A 21,283-nucleotide genomic window follows, 5' to 3' on the forward strand; every position below is an offset into this window, starting at 1 on the left:
GTCAATGTGGTGAAAACATGGCAGCTGAAGCTTCAGGTTGCATGCATCTTGCTTGGCTTATTTCTCATAGAGTGGAAAATAAAATTGTGTCCACCAAACTTACAAAAAAATAATCATATGATATTGATTGTAATTGCATATCTTAGCTATTTACAATATCACATTCCCTTGATTTCATTGTCATTTGAGGAATAAGTTTTAGGAGTTGTCATCAAGGAAAATGATGAATCTGTTTAGAGTTGATAGTGGATTTTCATTTCATCTACAGCTTCATGGGAAGGAATATAAATTCTCTTATAGGGTTGTGGGAAGATGATGAAAATTTTGTGAGTGCTAATGTGGTGGTATTGGGGCCACCACTCTTGAATTGATATTTGAATAATACCTGATGCTGGATGTTAAATTTTTCACAGCTGTTCATTCTCCTTCTTACTATCAAATATAAGAATATAAGAAATAATTTTCTTTGATTGGCCAAGTTTCTTATTGGAAACCAGAGTCTAGTTCACCCCTCTTGGGGTTCCAAATCTTGCTTCTCCATTGACAAAGGATTATGCTCACCAGGAGCGTCAAGGTATACTTTCCTTATTCAAAGGAATGTAAACCTCTTCTGGACCTATTGGAGGTATTAGAATAATATCTTTATTCAGTTAATTTAATGGTCAATATTGTAAGATATTGTAAATATTAGGAGTTTCTAATTTAGTGTCTGTTATCAGTTGTTTCTTAATAGAAACATCAATCGCTTGTAATTCTATTTAATGATCGTTTAATCATTCATTAATTTAATCAGTTTTTTACCAAATACTTTCGTATTATAGTATCAGAGCCAAGGTAAGGAAATTTTTCGAAAATTCTGTTCAGTATAATATTTTCGAAATTTTTCACGAACCCTTCTAGTGGTTTTTTGCGCCTGGTTCCCATGAAAGGGTTTTCGCGTCCATATCGTCTCTCTTGTGCACCATTTTTGAGATTGAAAATCTCAAAAATTCGTGGAGTTTGTCGCCGCAGCAGTCGAGGGTATCCATTGTGATTTTTCTGATCGAAAAGGGCTCTTTTTTTTTTTTCGCGCAACCCTCTGTTTGCTCTCTGCATTCTTCTGTGGATTCTTTTTTTGGTGGCGGTTTTGCATTTTTCGTGCATTTTTTTTGTGTGCGACGTTGGTTTTTCTGCAACACGAATCAATCTTTTTTTTTCGGCATCGCATGATTTCATTTCGTGATTTCTATTTTTGTTCCTTTGGTAACGCGATTGGTGGCGGTTCTTTGCTTTCAAGCCCGCGATTTTGATCTACACGACCTCATGTTTTGTTTTGCACGCGTATTTTTGCGCGGCTTTTGGTTTTATATTCCGACGGTGGCTTGTTTTTCCGTGCCCTAGGGTTTTTACCCTCCGTTTGAAATCCATCAATTTTTCTGCATTGTTGTTCAAGCCGCCTAGGGTTTCTCATGAACCCTACGTACTTTTTCTGCGGCTAGGGTTTTCTGCAAGATCATTTTTAAAAATCTGCTATCTAGGTTTTTCAAAAACCCTATTGGATCTCTGTTAGAATTTTCTAGGTGCTTAGAAATCTGTACGTTGGGATCCATGCTAGAAATTTTTTCATTCCACCTCGAAATCAGTGCCAGTTTTCTGCCTTCGTTTTCTTGCACGCGTAGCGTTTTATGCAATTTCATGCGTTGACAACTTCTACCTCGATATTCGTGTCATCACAAGGTTAACGGACTTTGACCTTAGTTTTTCCTGATGGCATCTTTGACGAATTTCTACTCGAGGGGAGTTAGAAATTCAATGGCAAAAATTCTAACACTTGGAAACAATGAATGCTCACAATTTTTTGATTATTGCGTTATTGATCAGTTGGTTCTTGAAAAAGTCCAACGTCCCTTTGTAGCCGGTCCTGATCAGACCAAGTTTGATGAACAAAATCGTGAAGCTGTCATGCTCATCAAGCTCTCAGTGATCGACGATCAACTTCCTCAGATACCTTCCAGCTATAGTGATAATCACAAAGCCTATTGACTGGTTGACATTGAGATAGATCGTATCATCTTCAATCGTGACGTGGTTTTTGATGAGGAATGAGGGCCATTTCAGCTCTCTCCTCCGATTGTGGATTTTGATGATCAACCTTTGAAGGCTTCAAACTTGGGTGTCCGCCTTCCATTAGGTCCACCTGATGGGAGGGTTCCAGCTGTTTCAACTCCTGCACCTTCACTGATTCCTTCTCCTGCATGATCACCTAGACACGTAGCTTCTCCACCTGACTTTCCTCACGATTCCTCTGATCTTCTGTTTGATGAACTTGATCCTGTTGCACCTTTTGCATCTAATGTTGGCACTTCTACTCTCCAGCCTAAATGGTGGGCTAAGACAATTGCTCATCTTCATGATGATGGGCTCATGTAATGTCCCCTTCTCATTGACGACCTTCCAGTGGTCCATTAGCCTATTCCTGAGACCCGTAGGCTAGGTGGAATGAAGAATGAGGGTCCAACATTGATGAAACGAGGACTTACTATTTTTAGTAAGTCAGGGAATGGCCATTTTGGTGATACTGTCCTACTGAGCTCTCCATGCTTTACCTCTGGACGCGAAGATCATGCTTTTCGGAGCATTAGTTTTTGACTTACTATTTTTAGTAAGTGGCAGTGTGGCATAATTCTATTTTTGGCAGTGGACAGGGTTCTGATTCTGCAGCAGTTCAGTGGTCGTCCTGGCTCAGTTTCATCCTAGTTTTGATAATAATCAGTACGGGAGTCATATGTAACATAATTAAATATTATTTCCTTATCCTAAGGTTTAATATTTAATTAATCTATTTAATTGCTACTGATTATCGAATTTGGGATTAATGTCTATATTTTTCCTAAGTTTTTGGCAAATTTCATGTTTATTAAAGAGATGTAGAAATATTTGAGAGAGATATTATTTTTATGACTTATCTCTAATATTTGCCAAAGTGTAACGTGGGTCCATGCCTTGGGCGTGAGGTTTGACTTGTGGGAAATGGCGCCACACTTGGGGTCCACATGTAGTGGAATGAAATGCAAATGAAAGGCGTTGAAATTGAAGGAATTTGCATTTGGGTTTGAGGTGTGTGAAGTTATAAATATGAGACTTGGGCTCCCATTTGCATCATCTTGAAAAATTGTAATGTTATGCTGCCGCCCTGCCGGTTTGGCGATAGAACTTGAGGCTTCGGAGTGCGTCTCCCTAGTGCTACCCGGTTTTGTACTTGAAATACAGTACTGTTGTGACCATTTCACACATCGTCCCATTTAGAATGGGGACCCCCTCTTTTTGCTTTGTTTTTTGCTTCTCTATGCTTGTTCTGCTCTCTGTTTTAGGGTTTTGAGTGAGTGAGTTGTCTGTCTGGACTAGGGCTAAACCTTAGGAGTTTTTTTTGGATGTTATTCAAGCTAAGTCTAGTCAAATTTTGGAAAGTTGTTAAGCATCCTTCTGAAGATTTGAGATGATTGAAATTAGGTAAGACTTTCAGGAGAGTCAAATAGGTCTCAGGTTAGGTCTAATAAAGGTTTTTAGGGTAAAATCCAATTTTGACTAAGTGTTAGCATTTTTGAAGGTGAAATTGTGTGTTCTTGCCTAGGTGAGTTTTGATCAAATTTTTGAAGCAAGATGATGCCTGAAGCAGACAAATCGCTCCTGATCCTCGCTGAGGGCCCAGGGCGAAATTTATCCTGAGTACAATTTCTTGTTTTTGATGGGCTTGCTAACTGGTTCCTAACCTTGAAAATGAACTAACTTTGCCTTGTGAAGCAGTTTGAGAGCTAAATTTGAAGCAGTTTGGCCAAAAAGGGTAAAATTGCTCCTGACCCTTAGTGAGGGCCCAGGGCGAAAATGTTGCTTAAGACATATTTGTCACTGACTTTTCTAAATTGCTTTGTGCAGGGTCTCCTGGAAGGATGATTGAACGTGACTTGATGCTTTGGATGGTTTGGAGACGTGAAAGATGGTGAATTTTGGAAACTAAGGAAAAAATCGCTCTTGACCCTCAGAGAGGGCCCATAGCGAGATTTTGATTTCCTTCATTTTGCAATGAAAAGAGACCAAGTTTTGATCATAAATGGAAAATAAATGACTTTCCCCACCCACCTGAGGAAGTTTTGGCTAGAAATGATGAAGGACCTTATTGAAAACAGAAAAATCGCTCCTGACCCTCAGAGAGGGCCCATAGCGAGAAATCTTATAAGGGTCATTGCTAGCCTTATTTGGTCGATTTGAGAGGTCAAGAGCATGATGAAGGATAGAATGAACATAATGAGGTATCTAGACTTGATCAAAGATGATAAATTGAAGGAGTTTTGCCCAGGAAAGGAAAAATCGCTCCTGACCCTCAGAGAGGGCCCACAGCGATTTTCTTTGTGTGCACATTTTTGGACCTTTCTTGGACATGAATTTTTATTCATAGCAAAGAACAAGATGATATCTCCCTTAGCAAAGTGATTTTTTAGATGAAAAGTGAAGCATTTTGGTCCAGGTAGCAAAAATCGCTCCTGACCCTCAGAGAGGGTCCATAGCGAGATTTTCAAATATGCATTATTCTTGCAAGATCAAAGTGATTTTATGATTGGAAGGGATGAAGGAAAGCATGTTCTATCCGTTGAATGTAATTTGGAGGATCAACACAAGAAGAAATCAACCCAAAATGAAAAAGTCGCTCCTGACCCTCACTGAAGGCCCACAGCGAAAAATCGCTCCGGACCCTTAGAGAGGGCCCACAGCGAGAAATCTAAAATGGGAATTTTTCATCCAAGTTTGAGGAAAGCTAAGGTTAGGCATGGGTTTGAAATGATGTTTGAAAAGCCTTGAAGTGAAAAGAAATCGTTGAGAATCAAAATTTTGAAGGCAATTACAAAAATCGCTCCGGACCCTCAGAGAGGGCCCATAGCGATTTTCCAGGATTCTCTCCTTGGTTTGAAGAATTGAGATAGAAACTTGCTTGGACAGGAGGAGAACGTGATGTGTTATGCCTTGGAGGTGATTTGAAGATTAAAAGATAAAGGAATTTGCTTAGAACCAAAAAATCGCTTCGGACCTTCACTGAAGGCCCACAGCGAGATTTTCAAAAAATACATGTTTTCTTCAAAATGGTGCTAAGGCAAGGTTAGGATAAGGGGAAGAAACCTCCAAAAGCGTGATGAATATTATTTTGCCTTTGAAACTTGATGATTTTGGTCGGAAAATGAAAAATCGCTCTTGACCCTCAGTGAAGGCCCACAGCGAGAAATCACTCCGGACCCTCAGAGAGGGCCCATAGCGATATTGTTGAAAATCCTCATTTTACCTTGCAACAACTAAGCGAATTTGGTTGAAGTGGATTAAGGAAGGATATTGCCAAATGATGAATAAAGTTTTAATGAAAAATGATGAAGAATCAAGCCCAATTTGCAAAAATCGCTCTTGACCCTTAGAGAGGGCCCAGAGCGAAAAACTTCAAAATCACACCTTTTCTCCAAAATTGGATAGAGCTAAGTTTGCAATTCAGTGAAAGGACCTAGTTGAAATATCTTGAAGAGGTTTTGGAGGTTGAAAAGTGCTAAACTCGAGCTAAAATTCAAAAATCGCTCCTGACCCTCAGAGAGGGTCCTGGGCGAAATCCTCATGAAATCTCATTAAGTTTTGTTTTAAAAATTAATATTCTCCAAATTGCATTAGATCGCCAAAATTGCTAATTTTGAGGCATGTGGAAAATTAAGATTAAATTGACATTAAATTTTGGCATTTAATAAATTAATTTTAAGCCTTAAAAAATCGAACTTCTATCTTGGAGGCATTTAAAATTAATTTTTATTAAATTAAAACTAAATATAAAGCGCACAAGGCCTTATTTTCATTTATTTTGCCAAGTCGGACCCCTTTTTTTTGGAATTTTATTTATTTTAAACCTCTTTTTTGCCAAGTCGGCCTAGAGGGAGCAAAGGGGTGAGCGCTCTATATATTGGAGGTGTTTTTTCACAATTCAAATCATTCAATCATTGCCTTAAGAGCAAATTTGGAGAGCTAATTGGAGGTGCGAAATCTGGTTTGCTTGGAGCGAATTTATTTCAAGTGTTGGAGACTAGAAGGAAGTGGAGTCGATTCTTTTGAAGGCTAAAGGAGGCGCATTTTATCCAAGGGAGAACTTTGATCTACATTTTGCCAGCGAAATTCATCTATTTTTGCATCATTTCTTTGAGTTTAATACTCAAGAGGAGGTATGGCGAAATCATCTTGACACCCTTGTTGAAGATTTGATTTTTGAACATTTGTTTTTGAAAAATCCAAGTATTGCGTAATTAATTAGGAAATGATAACTCAAGATTTATCATGAGGTTTCCTAATTAAAATCTTAAATCTTCCTTTTCACTCTATATTTCTACGCTTCAAGATATATTACTAATTGTGAAATGTTGTGTAGGTGTCAAGATGGCGACTCCAAAGGCAGGAGCATCCACTAGTCGTCCAACCCTCATCAAAGAAGATCAGAAGAACGAAGAGTTGGAGACCAGGATTGTGTCCAAATGGAGCAATATCGGAGATACCAACTTGGGAAACTTCAGTGTGAAGAAGTTTCGAGAGGTCCCCTACATTGGCAAGCCATCACTTGTCGCGAAGAGAATAATTGAAAGTGGCATCATCAAGGCGGCAGGATTCCCCCTAGCAGTCCAGTGTCATGAGCTGATGATCGAGTGTGCCCGCCATTATGACTCACAATTGAGATCGATCGTATCCAAGGAAGGAAACACTTTAGCTTACCTTTCAGAGGAGGCTATAAGTGAGGCTCTCCATCTTCCAGAGCATAAAGATATGATTTACAAAAGCCTAGAAGGAGCCAGGTTGATGTATGAAGATGATCCTGACACTTGCCTGAATCTCATCAACAAGAATTGGTTGCTCAAAAGTCGTCCTCGCCTGAACAAGATTCCCAATACACCGCATAGGATTGATTTCCAGGAGGAGTACAAAGATTTGATAACTTTGCTTAATCGAGTTACAGGGGCTCCTCAAGCCTTCTACTTCGAGAAGTGGATGTTCTTCTTCATTCAAGTGATTGTCCAAGGAAAAGGAACGATTCATTGGGCCAGAATAATTAGCAATAGCCTGGATGTGCAGTTGAGAAGACTAAGGCCTACCAAGTCATTCCACATGAGCTCATACGTCATAGATGCCTTGATCAGGAGTTTCGAGTATGCAGGGCTACCTCATAGCTGAGTGATCGGAAGAGGACCCGGAGAGGTGAGAGTTTGTGACTCTTATGTTCATCTGCATCATCCACCTGGAAGTGACTACAAGTTAGTCAATGATACCTTCACGATGAACATCACTAGGATATTGCAAGGTGGGATTCACAATCGACTATCTCTGGATGCACAAGAGCTTCTGAAGAGGTATGGTGCTTGGTTCATCCAGTTTCAAAAGTTTACATACATCAGAGTTCAGGGATGTCCTTCACCTCCTTACATGTTGCCGAGATATCCGATAGATAGAATAGTGCTACTTGAGGTAACCAGACAATTGGTAGCTTGTGCAAAGGTATCCAGACACAAGCATGGAAATGGAGTTCCCGTGCCTATCATATTGGGGAATTCAATTGAGATATGTCCTAATACTCAAGCTTCGGAGGATGCAGAGAAGGAATTAGCCTTGTATTCATTCACCTTCTTTGCCCCGAGGGAGAATTTTGATCCTTATGGTTATATGGAGGAAATAGTTGCCAGGAAGTACGGACATGAGTTTCAGGTGGAAGACTTTTGGATGAATCTCTCAAATGATTTAGAAGTTAAAAGGAAGATGCATTCCAGATTGCCTTTAGATTTCATCAGAAAATGCAAAGTTTATAGAGTAGCCGATCAAGCCCAGGACAACGACAGATACCTCCAGTCATCCTATGACAAAGAAGATAAGAGAGTGAAGATAGATTGGAACGAGCTTGAGATTTTGGACTTGAGAGCTTTGATGGCTCCGGTTTTATCATGCACTCGCAGATGGGTGGATGTACAACATCAGAAGTTGAGAGAGCAGAACGTACCAATGACTTTTACTTTGGAGGAAAGACCAGAAGGAGGAGGAAGCGTGAGTGAAGACACTTCTCATCCTAGAGGCGCAAAGAGGAAAGAAAGACCTGAGAAAAGAGAATCTTCTAAGAAGAAGCAAGAAGCCAATCGAGATCGCCCATCAGGCACATCTTCTCGACATGGAAAGAAGGCAAGTCAAGATGAAGGTCAAGAGAAGATAGTACCTGAGATTGATGAATCTATGGAATCCATGGTATAGAATGATAAGCCAGAGAAGGGACAAACACCTCAACATTCATCAAGTCAACCTCTACAAATTGATGAGCTACAGGAGGATCAGGGAAATGATGATGAAGCGACATCTCCTCTCCGAGAAGATGAACCCTTACTTAAAGAAATACAAGTTAGAGAGACAAGATCCGCCATTCCAAATTGGTTGAAAGAGAGACTGACAAGGTTGATTGTGATTGAAGAAGAAGAGGATGTAATTGACTTAGAGAGCCTTATAGGAAATTCTCAAGAAGTAACGGAAAAGAAGAAGGCCACCAAGATGTCCAAGGTGATCAGGGATGAGACAGGATCCAGGAAATTGCAGATAGCTACACCAGTAGTGGACAAGTATGAAGGTGAAATTCTTGCAGATGAGTATGATGTAGAAACATTTGAGCTTGGTCCACTCACTTCTGAACAGGCGATGGATGAGGCAACCGATTCATTTGAAGCACTTAAGGGCAAACTTAAAGAAGAAATGGAAAAGAATAAGAGGCTTGAGAGGGAGGTCGGTGCTTGGAGAGGCTACTTTAGTCATCTCAATCAACCCTTGAGACGTCAGGATCCAGTAGTATCTCCTGTGCAAGCACTTCCTCTCGAATTGGTTGGCGAAGCAGAAAGAGTCAAGAGCTTGGTTCAGCTTATGAGCTCTTGGATTGACAAATCCCACACGGTAGCTGTTGAATTTGCAACAAGAATGATGAAGACAATCCATCGATCTATCCAGGTCCTTGAGATCGTCCACAATCTAATGATAACTGTAGCCGCTTTCGCTCACACTAGAGATGTTATCATTCCCGTTCTGCAAGTAATCAGGAAACACCAAGGAAGATCCTAGCACAGGAAAAGATAATGGATGGAGGAACTCATAACCTACTTCAGTGGTCAACTCTACTCCAGATGAAAGAGGTTCTTTTCGAAGACATCAACACCAAATGCAGTCAAGTTGAAGGTGTCATCCATCCAATTCAGGATAAAGTGTTTGAAGTATTGTGTACCATCCTTGGCCGAGGAATCGAGATTGAGACAGATGTCGACATCCAAGAGTTGGAGGATAGAATCAAGGTCATCTTTTGCAAAGATGAGAATGTCATCATAGATGAGCAACGGGATCTAATGTTCACTACTATGCTCCTGATTGAGAAGATCAAAGAACTCGAACCTGGATGGGAAGCGGCTCTTCTCACTGCCTTTGATCAAGTTATTCACTTGGAGGAACGAATGAAGAATCTTCCTGAGATTCCCATTGCCGAGGTTGAAGGAATTGTGTCCAGATTCGTTGCATATGCTAAGAAAGAGCATTGGAAAGGGAACAAGGTTCTAGAAGAAAGGTTGTTATAGGATGACGTGGCATCTTAATTATCATTGGTCTATGTTTCCTCGACTTTTGTGCCAATTAAATATTTGGCTATGCATTTAATAATGTTCATCTAAAAAGGGAACTTTTTGTAACAAACCCTAATTAGGGTTTAGGTGTCAGAATCTCAGCCATTGATCTTCTTTTGATCTGGGCCGTTCATTGTAATTGAGAATGCTTTATATACCCTCACTCATTTTCATTTTGTCATTAGAAGATTAGATCAGATTAGATTTTAGAGAAAGAGATTAGATGTAATGTCCCTTTCTCATTGATGTTCTTTCAGTGGTCCATTAGCCTATTCTTGAGACCCGTAGGATAGGTGGAATGAGTAATCAGGGTCTAGCATTGATGAAACGAGGACTTACTATTTTTAGTAAGTCAGGGAATGACCATTCTGGTGCCACTGTCCTATTGAGCACTCCTTGCTTTGCCTCTGGACGCGATGATCATATTTTTCTGAGCATTAATTCTTGACTTACTATTTTTAGTAAGTGGCTGGGTGGCACATTTCTATTTTTGGCAGTAGACAGGGGTCTGAATTCTGCAGCAGTCTGTGGTCGTCTGGGCTCAGTTTCATCTTGGTGGTGATAATAATCAGTGCGGGAGACATTTGCAACATAATTAAATATTATTTCCTTATCCTAAGGTTAATATTTAATTAATCTATTTATTGGCTACTGGTTTATTAAATTTGGGATTAATGCTTGTTTAATCCTAAGTTTGGGCGAAATTCAGTTGTTTTATGGAATGTGAAATATTTTAGAAGGGGTATTATTTCACTTTGCATCACTAATATGTGCCTAAGTGTTTAACGTGGGTCCTCCCCTTTCTTGGGCGTGACTTTTGACTTAGGAGAATGGGCGCTACACTTGGGTCCACATGAAAGTGGAATGAAATTCAAATGCAAGCGTGGAATTTGGAGAGGTGTCATTTGAATTTGAAGAATGAAGTTATAAATATGAGGCTTGGGTTCCCATTTGAATCATCTTGAAAATCTGTAATGTTATGCTGTCGGATTGGCGACAGAACTTGAGGCTTCGGAGTGCGTCTCCCTAGTGCTACCCGGTTTCTTACTTGAAATATAGTACCTAGCTGTGCCTTGTATTCCTCTACCGTTTTCAGAGCTTTGCCATTGACATCTTGGTGTTGCAACGATTCTGTACTTGCTGGTTTTGCCTGTGGCTGAAGCATATTTTTGCTCACATCTCTCTACTGGAGCGTCTGACAGTTATGGGTATCGATCCTATCTTCCTTCCCAGCACTGGCAAACAAGTTTGTAAGTTTTTAGCACGTTTGTTTGAGTTTTGAATTAATTATGCAAAATCGAAATTCCTAGTCTAGGCGTGGGTTTTCTACCTTGCATTGGGATGCTTGCAAAATAAATAAGGGTCTTTTTGCGGTGTTGTTTTGATTGGTTAGCATTGCATATGTTGTACGGTGGGTTTGGGACTGGTTTGAGCTAAATTGGATGTAAAATGAGGGAGATGAATATTTTGGCATTTATCTAGGCTGCTGGTCTGTGTTTCCAGCCTGCAGATTTGGTTGTAACAGTTTTTTATATCTTTACTATAGAAATCTGCATCACTCTCCTTCTATCATCTCTATTATTGTAAGGTTAGGTAGTAGTACTACTAACCAGTTCTCTCTTTGTAATTCTCATCCCGCTGAATAAGTGGAAGAGGCTGGCTTGCCGCTTGATATGCAATAATTTGTAATTTTCAGTCCTCCCGCTGAATAAGTGGTCGAGTGATAAGTTCAATGTTTTTGGTCCTCCCGCTGAAATATGCGGTAGAGTGATTGTTAATCTAATGTCCTCCCGCTGAAATACGCGGTAGAGTGATTGAACTTTCAGTTTCTTGTAATCTTTCCCTTGGTCGGTTCACCGCCAAGAAGTTTAGTTTCTATCCTGCTGGATAAGCAGAAGGGGATGGCTTTCCCCATGCAATTGTAATTTTCAGTTTGATTATTGATGCTGACGATCCCCGAAACACTGTATGCTCTCACCCTCCCAGTCTGGGCTCTTGGTGAACAAAAGGTGGAAGGGTTCCCTTTCAGTCGTTTTGCTTATTACTCTAACCTTAACGGGTTAATTGTTGTGTGGATGAATTGCTATTGGCCTGAAAAAACAAAAAAAAAATTAGTGGGATATTACATTAGAGAGCTTAGAGAGAAAGTTATTTTGTAGCAAGATTGAATAGTGAAGAGAGAATTTCGAACAATTGTTGTCTATTTTGGCTTTGAGATCAATAAAATATTGAAGTTATGGTGTTTTATTGCAATTCTGTGGCTATCTTCATGGTTGTTTATCTTCTTGAATCATTCTCAGTCGAAGTAGTATTTAAGTTTGAAGGACTAAGTGTTGTGCTTGATCTTTGGTGAGATTCACGTTCCAAACCACTAGCTTCTTACTGATTGTAAGGACGCCTTGTGTGGTCAACTGGAGATATTGAGATTGCTTGAACATTCAATCATTATTGGAATATTGATATGTATCTTTATGATAGTATCCATAGTCTTTGATGATTTGAAAACCACTAATCACCTTAGAAGATCGCATCAATTTCAGTAGAGTTGTAATTCCTTGGCAATATTGAAATTGGTAGAATCTTACCAAGTCTAGTCTACATTGAGTCATTCTTAGGATTAGATTAGAATTCATCTCTTGAAAACCCTATCTTTTGATCTTTTTTGAGAATTTGTTAGTATTAGGGAAAATCCTGTTCCTGTAGATCGAGAGTACGTAAGGCCCCTTGAAGAAACAACATTCACAACGACCACTGGTGTTTGTCCACACGTAGAGATCCTACAACGAAGAACCTTGAAGTCATCCTGATTGATCCTTTTGCGATATCTTCAGCATTCAGAGGCTTTATTCAAGAGAGGGTAAGGTACCTTTAGGTATTTTATTCTGTGTTTGGTTGTGTACAAAATACACGTCAACAAGTACCTAGCTGTGCATTGTATTCTCTACATTCTCAGAGTTTGCTTAGACATTTTTGGTGTTGAAATGATGTTGGAGACTTGCTGTTTTGCCTGTGGCTAAAGCACATTTTCAATCACACTCCTCTGCTGGAGCGACTGACGGTTATGGGTATCAGCTCTATCCTCCTTCCCAGCAATGGCGATACATTTTGTGAGTTTATAGCAATTTTAATTAGCTTTGAATTTCCTAGGTATGGCGTGGGTTCCTGATATTGCATTGGGATGCGTGCAAATTAAATAAGGGGTTGTTTGGGTTGTGGCTTTAATTGGTTGTCATTGCACATGTTATATGGTGAGTTTGGGACTGGTTTGAGTTGATTTGGATGTAAAATGAGGGAGTTATGAGCATTCTAGCATTTCCATAGGTTGCTGATTTGTAATTCCAGCCTGCAGTTTGGATGTAGCAGAAATTCATTGTTCGTAATATTATAATCTGCATCACTCTTCTCATCTTATCTCTATTTTGTAAGGTTTTTTTAGTAATACTGATCAATCATTCTTGCTGCCCTTATTTGTAATCCCCACTGCATAAGTGGAAGAGGCTGGCTCAGCCGCTTTCTTGCTTTGAATTCGGTTTATGTACTCAGTCCTCCCACTGAATAAGTGGTCGAGTGATAAGTTTAATGCAATTGTCCTCCCGCTGAAATATGCGGTAGAGTGATAGCTTAATGTAATGTCCTCCCACTGAAATATGCGGTAGAGTGATTGAATTTCAGTTTCTTGTCATTTTCCCTTGGCTAGTTTACTGCCAAGAGTTTGGTTTCTATCCTGCTGGATAACTAGAAGGGGCTGACTTGCTGCCCAGGCATTGTAATTTCAGTTTGATTTTTCGTGCTAACGATCCCTGGAACACCGTATGCTCTCACCCTCCCAGATTGGGCTCTCAGTGAACAAAAGGTGGAAGGGTTCCCTTTCAATAGTTTGGATTATTTCTCTAACCTTAACGGGTTGTGGTGTTGCTTGTAAGTCTTATTGTTAAAAAACAAAAAAAAAATTACTGGGATATTACAGTGGTATCAGAGCTAGTTTTACTGCCAGCCTGTGAGAGTCAGTGGGTTCAGAAGTCTCCACGAGTGACAGAAACGTCAGATGCTACAACATAGAGCAGAAGAGACAACAGTTTCAAATTCCTATAGTGCCCGAAGAGGACACATTTTCCGAAGTATCGAGAAACAGAGGGAAGGATCTAGATACCTCAGATTCAGTGGATTCAATGGCAGATAAGACTACAGAACCAAATGAGGCACCCGATAAGAAGGCAGATAGACAATTCAATGCCATGATGGACATGATGTCTCTACTGCTGGCCAAGCTCAACCAAAATGTTGTTGGGGTCACTAATCAGCCCAACAATGGACTGGAAGCCAACACGTCTAACGCTCCTGTAGGCAATGGAAATGGGAGTAACAACGGGAGTAACAATGGATGTTCAGCCCCAAGGCCTTTACAACCTGTATTTCTGCCAAGAGAAGTACAACAAGCTGAAACAAAGATACCCACAACTGATGAAATAAGGAACAACTACATGGAGTATGCTTCTCTTCTTGGCGAGATCCGAGATATCCTAACTCTGGATCAATTTATGAATCAAAAAATGAAGAGAGGAAGGAGGAATGACTATAAGTCCGCTGCCCCAAGAGATTATCAGCAATCTCTTGGAAGAGTGACCTTAGCACACTTTGATGGAAGCGCTAAGAGTACAGCTAGAGCATGGGTACAGAAGTTGGACAATTACTTGTCCTTGAGGCCTATGCCAGAGGAGGATGCCATCAAGTTTGCTACCTTGCACTTGGATGGAGTGGCCCACGAATGGTGGTACCATGGGTTGGTCACCCTTGGTCATAACTTAATCACCACCTATGCTGATTTCACCAACAAGCTGATTGAGAGATTCGACACTAGGGATCCAGAGGTGAAGTTTAGAGAACTTGCACAACTTAGGCAGCAAGGTTCATTGGACACTTACGTGACTGAATTCCAAAACCTGTCAGTCATGGTGAGTAGCATCTCAGAGAAGCGGTTGGTTGTCCTTTTCACTGAAGGACTTGAAGAACCTTTGAGAGGATGGGTCAAAGCTTTTGATCCGCCCACCCTGGCAAAAGTGCCCCAAAGAGTAAAATTCAGTCCAAGCTTTTCCCTTTCAGAAATGATAAGAAGAAGTTCACGAATCAAACCAAGAGGTTCCCTCTGCGTATGGATGATGGGCTCCGTCAAGAGCTCTAGAGAAAGAATCTTTGTTATTCTTGCAGAGAACCTTGGGTTCCCGGACATAAGTGCCATGGAAAAGGGAATTTGCATTAGATGGAGTGCTATTTAGAAGATGGATCAGATTCTGAAATTTCAGAACAGCAAACTGAAATTGAAGACGACGAGTATAAAGAGGCTCTTGAAGGGCCTGAATTTGGGTCAGAAGATAGAGGAGTGGTTGCTCAACTCTCGAGCATTCACAAAAATGAATCCTTTAGAGTTTGGGGTGTGATTGGAGAGCATCGTGTCATTGCTCTCATTGACACAGGTGCAACACACAACTTCATTGATGAGAGGATTGTTGCAAAAAAGGGACTAGTGGCAGAGGAAGTTGAGGGCTTCAAAGTCATGGTAGCAGACGGCTCCACTATATCCTGTAACCGAATGATTTCCAACATGTCTCTGAAGTTGGGGAATCATGAAATCAGAGATGATTTATTTGTGGTGAGCATTGGAGGGACTGATGATGCAGTCCTCGGGATTCAATGGCTGAGATCTCTTGGTGAGATCACACTAAACCTACAAACCATGGAGCTGAAATTCATGTCTGAAGGGAAGAAGGTAGTGTTGAGAGGGATGTCGCGTGGGGGACTTAAAGTGGTGTCCTTGAAAAGAATGGAAAGGCTGATCTGCCATAATCAGGTGGAGTGGGCAGCAGAGTGTTTGATAATGCCTTCCAATCCATTGGTAGATAAGGGCAGCTATTCCTCAGATATTTCAGCAATGATCAAGGATAGAAGCAAGATCATGGTCATGCCTTCAGAACCACAAAAGGAGCACATAAATTATCCTGAAGACATTCAAGCTTTGATAACCAAGAGAAGCAAGGTGTTAGAAAATCCACTGCTTGGCAAGTCTCCTGAAAGAGGTGCCGAACACATTATTGAGCTTGAAGAAGGAGCTAAGCCAGTCATGACTACTCCTTACCGATATCCTAAGAAGCAGAAAGATGAGATTGAGAAAGCAATTCAGGAATTGCTTGACATGGGTTACATACGGCCTAGCAAAAACCCCTTTGCTTCGGCTGTTGTTTAAGTGAGAAAGAAGGATGGAACCATGCACATGTGTGTGGATTACAGAGCCCTGAATCAGAAAACCATCAAGAATCGGTATCCTATTCCGAGGATTGATGAGCTCATTGATGAGCTACATGGGGCAGTGTTCTTTTCCAAGATTGACCTCAGGTCGGGGTACCATTAGATTAGAATGAGAGCATCAGATGTGGAGAAGATTGCTTTCAGTTGCCACTTTAGGCATTTTGAGTTCCTAGTCATGCCCTTTGGTTTGACTAATGCACCTGCTACATTCCAGTCATGCATGAACATAATCTTCCAAGAATAGTTAAGGAAGTTTGTTTTGATATTTTTTGATGACATACTAATATTCAACAAATCTTGGAAAGAACATTTAAAGCAGTTGGATGAAGTTTTGAGCATATTAGAATCTGAATCCCTGTTGCCAAGGAGTCCAAGTGTGAGTTTGGGATGAAAGAGTTGCTCTACCTTGGTCACATTATCAGTGCGGGTGGTGTGAAGGTGGATCCTGAAAAGATTAGAGCCATCACTGATTGGCCTACTCCCAAAAACATAACACATTTGAGGGGATTTTTGGGTTTGTGTGGATTCTATCGGAGGTTTGTGAAGGGATATTCTCAGTTGGCTGCCCCCCTTATAGATCTTACAAAGAAAGGAGCTTTCGAATGTTTCGAAAAGGCACTGACAGTATTTGAGCAGTTTAAAAGGATCACGAGTTCCTGCCTTGTTTTAGCATTGCCCGATTTCACCAAGCCATTTGAGCTACAGTGTGATGCCTCTGGAGAAGGTGTTGGTGCGGTCCTCATGCAGGATAAGCATCCTATAGTCTTTGAGAGTAGAAAGTTGAGAGGTCCCGAGAGACTGTACGCCATTTATGACAAGGAAATGCTTGCCATAATGCATGCCCTTGCAAAGTTCAGGCAGTATCTGGTGGGGAGTAAATTCATTGTTAAGACTGATCACAATAGTCTTAAACACTTCATGCATCAGAAAGATCTGAATGAGAGACAACAGAAATGGGTGAGTAAGCTGTAGGCTTACGATTTCGACATTGAGTATGTTAAGGGTAAAACAATGCTGTGGCAGATACCTTATCCAAGAGACCCCATTTGAGCTCACTTTGCGAGCTTACCGCTGATTGGAGAGAGTTGTTGCTTGCTGATTATGCCAAAAATCAGTTTGCAACCAGCCTTATAGAAGGTACTTTTCATGATGAAAGGTACAAATTGGTGGAGGGATTGATCCTGTACAAGGGAAGAATCTTCATAATAGCTGAATCTAAGTTAAAAGAGAAGATTTTGAAGACTTTCCATGACATCCCCCTTGCTGGTCACCAAGGTTATTTCAAAACATACAGGCAGATACGGGAGAGATTCTCTTGGAAGGGACTTAAAAGTGATGTTTTGAAGTACATTAAGGAGTGTCATACATGTCAGAGGAACAAAGATGAGCACACTCTACCAGCTGGTTTGTTACAACCCTTGCCTATTCTTGGTCAAAAATGGGAGAGTATCTCCATGGATTTCATCACGGGGCTGCCTCGGGCTCAAGGGAAGGATAGTATCTATGTGGTGGTGGACAGACTTACAAAGTTTGTTCATTTCTTCGCCATCACCACTTCTTTTACAGCAGCTCAAGTTGCTGAAGTGTTCTTCCGGGAGGTGTTCAGAGTACATGGGTTACCAAAGAACATTGTGAGTGATAGGGACAACAAGTTCCTAAGTGCTTTTTGGCAGGAGATTTTCAGATTGTGTGGTATTGTGCTCACTCCAAGCACCAGTTATCACCCTCAAACTGATGGGCAGACTGAGATAGTGAATAAGTGGTTGGAAGGTTATCTTAGAAACTGTCTCGGAGCAGCAGAATACATGGGTGAGATGGCTTCACCTAGGGGAATATTGTTACAATTCCTCCTATCACATGTCCATCTGGATGTCACCATTCACGACACTATATGGTTATGAATCTCCTAGCTTCGTGGAATTGGTATTGGGGGATAGTAGAACCCCTCAGGCAAAGGATATGATGCAGCAAAGTCAAGATATTCTGAGGATTTTGAGGGACAATCTCCAGCATGCACAGAATCAGCAGAAGTTGTATGCTGATCAGCAGCGAATTGAGCGCACCTTTGAGGTGGGTGACATGGTTTATTTGAGGCTCCAGCCCTACAGACAGTCTACTCTCAAGAAGAGTGGGGTTGAGAAATTGAAGCCACGATTCTATGGGCCTTTCAGAGTCAACAGAAGGGTTGGAGAAGTGGCTTATGAGTTGGAATTACTAGCAAGCAGTAGGATCCATAATGTATTTCATGTGTCTCGCCTTAAAAAGGCTCTAGGGCATAATGTTGTTGCTTCAGCTGAGTTACCTCCGCTTGATGAGGAGGGAGAGTTGGTATTGGTTCCTGAAGCTATCCTTGAATTCAGGGAACGATCTTTGAGGAGAAGAGTGATCAAGGAATACTTGATCAAATGGAAGAATCTACTAGCAGAGGATGCTACGCGGGAAAATGAGGAAATCTTACTGCATCCAGCCTTATAGTTGCTTGAGGACAAGCAATTTTGGGGAGGGCGGACTGTAACGTCCCCTTCTCATTGACGACCTTCTAGTGGTCCATTAGCCTATTCCTGAGACTCGTAGGCTAGGTGGAATGAAGAATGAGGGTCCAACATTGATGAAACGAGGACTTACTATTTTTAGTAAGTCAGGGAATGGCCATTCTGGTGATATTGTCCTACTGAGCTCTCCATGCTTTGCCTCTGGACGCGAAGATCATGCTTTTCGGAGCATTAGTTCTCGACTTACTATTTTTAGTAAGTGGCAGTGTGGCATAATTCTATTTTTGGCAGTGGACAGGGTTCTGATTCTGCAACAGTTCAGTGGTCGTCCTGGCTCAGTTTCATCCTAGTTTTGATAATAATTAGTACAGGAGTCATATGTAACATAATTAAATATTATTTCCTTATCCTAAGGTTTAGTATTTAATTAATCTATTTAATTGCTACTGATTATCGAATTTGGGATTAATGTCTATATTTTTCTTAAGTTTTTGGCGAATTTCATGTTTATTAAAGAGATGTCGAAATATTTGAGAGAGATATTATTTTTATGACTTATCTCTAATATTTGCCAAAGTGTAATGTGGGTCCATGCCTTGGGCGTGAGGTTTGACTTGTGGGAAATGGCGCCACACTTGGGGTCCACATGTAGTGGAATGAAATGCAAAGGAAAGGCGTTGAAATTGAAGGAATTTGCATTTGGGTTTGAGGTGTGTGAAGTTATAAATATGAGACTTGGGCTCCCATTTGCATCATCTTGAAAAATTGTAATGTTATGCTGTCGGTTTGGCGACAGAAGTTGAGGCTTCGGAGTGCATCTCCCTAGTGCTACCCGGTTTCGTACTTGAAATACAGTACCTAGCTGTGCATTGTATTCTCTACATTCTCAGAGTTTGCTTAGACATTTTTGGTGTTGAAATGATGCTGGAGACTTGCTGTTTTGCCTATGGCTGAAGCACATTTTCAATCACACTTCTCTGTTGGAGCGACTGACGGTTATGGGTATCAGCTCTATCCTCCTTCCCAGCAATGGCGATACATTTTGTGAGTTTATAGCAATTCTAATTAAGCTTTGAATTTCCTAGATCAAATCGAAATTCCTAGGTATGGCGTGGGTTTCTGATATTGCATTGGGATGCGTGCAAATTAAATAAGGGGTTGTTTGGGTTGTGTCTTTAATTGGTTGTCATTGCACATATTATATGGTGGGTTTGGGACTGGTTTGAGTTGATTCAGATGTAAAATGAGGGAGTTATGAGCATTCTAGCATTTCCATAGTTTGCTGATTTGTAATTCCAGCCTGCAGTTTGGATGTAGCAGAAATTCATTGTTCGTAATATTATAATCTGCATCACTCTTCTCATCTTATCTCTATTTTTTAAGGTTGTTTCAGTAGTATTGATCAATCATTCTTGCTGCCCTTATTTGTATTCCCCACTGCATAAGTGGAAGAGGCTGGCTCAGCTGCCTTCTTGCTTTGAATTCAGTTTATGTACTCAGTCCTCCCACTGATTAAGTGGTCGAGTGATAAGTTTAATGCAATTGTCCTCCCTTTGAAATATGTGGTAGAGTGATAGCTTAATGTAATGTCCTCCCGCTGAAATATGCGGTAGAGTGATTGAATTTCAGTTTCTTGTCATTTTCCCTTGGCTAGTTTACCGCCAAGATTTTGGTTTCTATCTTGCTGGATAAGCAGAAGGGGCTGGCTTGCCGCCTAGACATTGTAATTTCAGTTTGATTTTTGGTGCTAACGATCCCTGGAACATCGTATGGTCTCACCCTCCCAGATTGGGCTCTCGGTGAACAAAAGGTGGAAGGGTTCCCTTTCAGCAGTTTGGATTATTTCTCTAACCTTAACGGGTTGTGGTGCTGCTTGTAATTCTTATTGTTAAAAAACAAAACAAAAATTACTGGGATATTACAGCTCATTAAGGGTAGAATTGCTCGGAAGAAGAGTAAGTAGCCCGATTATGTCAATTTTGCTCTCATGGCCAACATTCATAGTGTATGTGAACCACAAACATACACAGAGGCGAAAAGGATACCTGAGTGGGAACAAGCTATGGCAATTGAGCACTAGAGCTTGTTGAAACATAACACTTGGGTTCTGTCAGATCTTCCTCTAGGGAAGAAACCCATTGGATGCGAATGGGTTTATAAGGTCAAATACAAGGCTGATGGTAATTTGGATAAGTTCAAAGCTCGTCTCGTTGCGAAAGGCTTCTCTCAGCATGAAGGGATTTATTATGAGCAGACCTTTGCTCTGACAACAAAGATGAGCACCATCAGATTAGTCCTAGCCATGGCAACTCAATGTGTCTGGAAGGTCCATCAAATGGACGTCAAGAGTGCCTTCCTAAATGGTGAGTTATAGGAAGAAGTCTACATGACGCAACCTCCTAGATTCAAGGTTGCCGGAAAAGAACACCAGGTACTCAAATTGGTGAAAGCACTCTATGGCTTGAAACAAGCTCCTCGGGCATGGTACATGGAAATTGATAACTACCTCATAGATCAGGGTTTCCAGAGGATTCCTTCCGACTCAAATCTGTATGTCAAGACTAGTGGCAGTGATATCATCATTCTGGTTATTTATGTTGAACTGATCATCATTGGCAGTTCAACATCTTTGATTCAAGGAATCAAGTAGAATTTATGCCAGTCTTTTGACATGACCGACCTTGGGCTTCTGTAGTACTGCCTAGGTGTTGAGGTTTGGTAGCAGTCTCATGGCATCTTCATCTCTCAGTCCAAATATGCCAGGGCTTTGTTAGACAAGTTCCAAATGCAGGACTACAAATCTGCATCTAGACCTAT

General features: G+C 40.8%; 1 protein-coding gene across 2 annotated transcripts in view; it reads left to right on the forward strand.

Annotated features, from left to right (window-relative positions):
• Window positions 1-21,283, forward strand: part of LOC131046353 (pyruvate dehydrogenase E1 component subunit beta-1, mitochondrial) — a 116,028-nt gene that overhangs the window by 84,353 nt on the left and 10,392 nt on the right. The gene's annotated exons all lie outside the window — the stretch shown is intronic.

The sequence above is a fragment of the Cryptomeria japonica genome, chromosome 8 (genome assembly GCF_030272615.1).
Source record: "Cryptomeria japonica chromosome 8, Sugi_1.0, whole genome shotgun sequence".
Classification (NCBI taxonomy): Eukaryota; Viridiplantae; Streptophyta; class Pinopsida; order Cupressales; family Cupressaceae; genus Cryptomeria; species Cryptomeria japonica.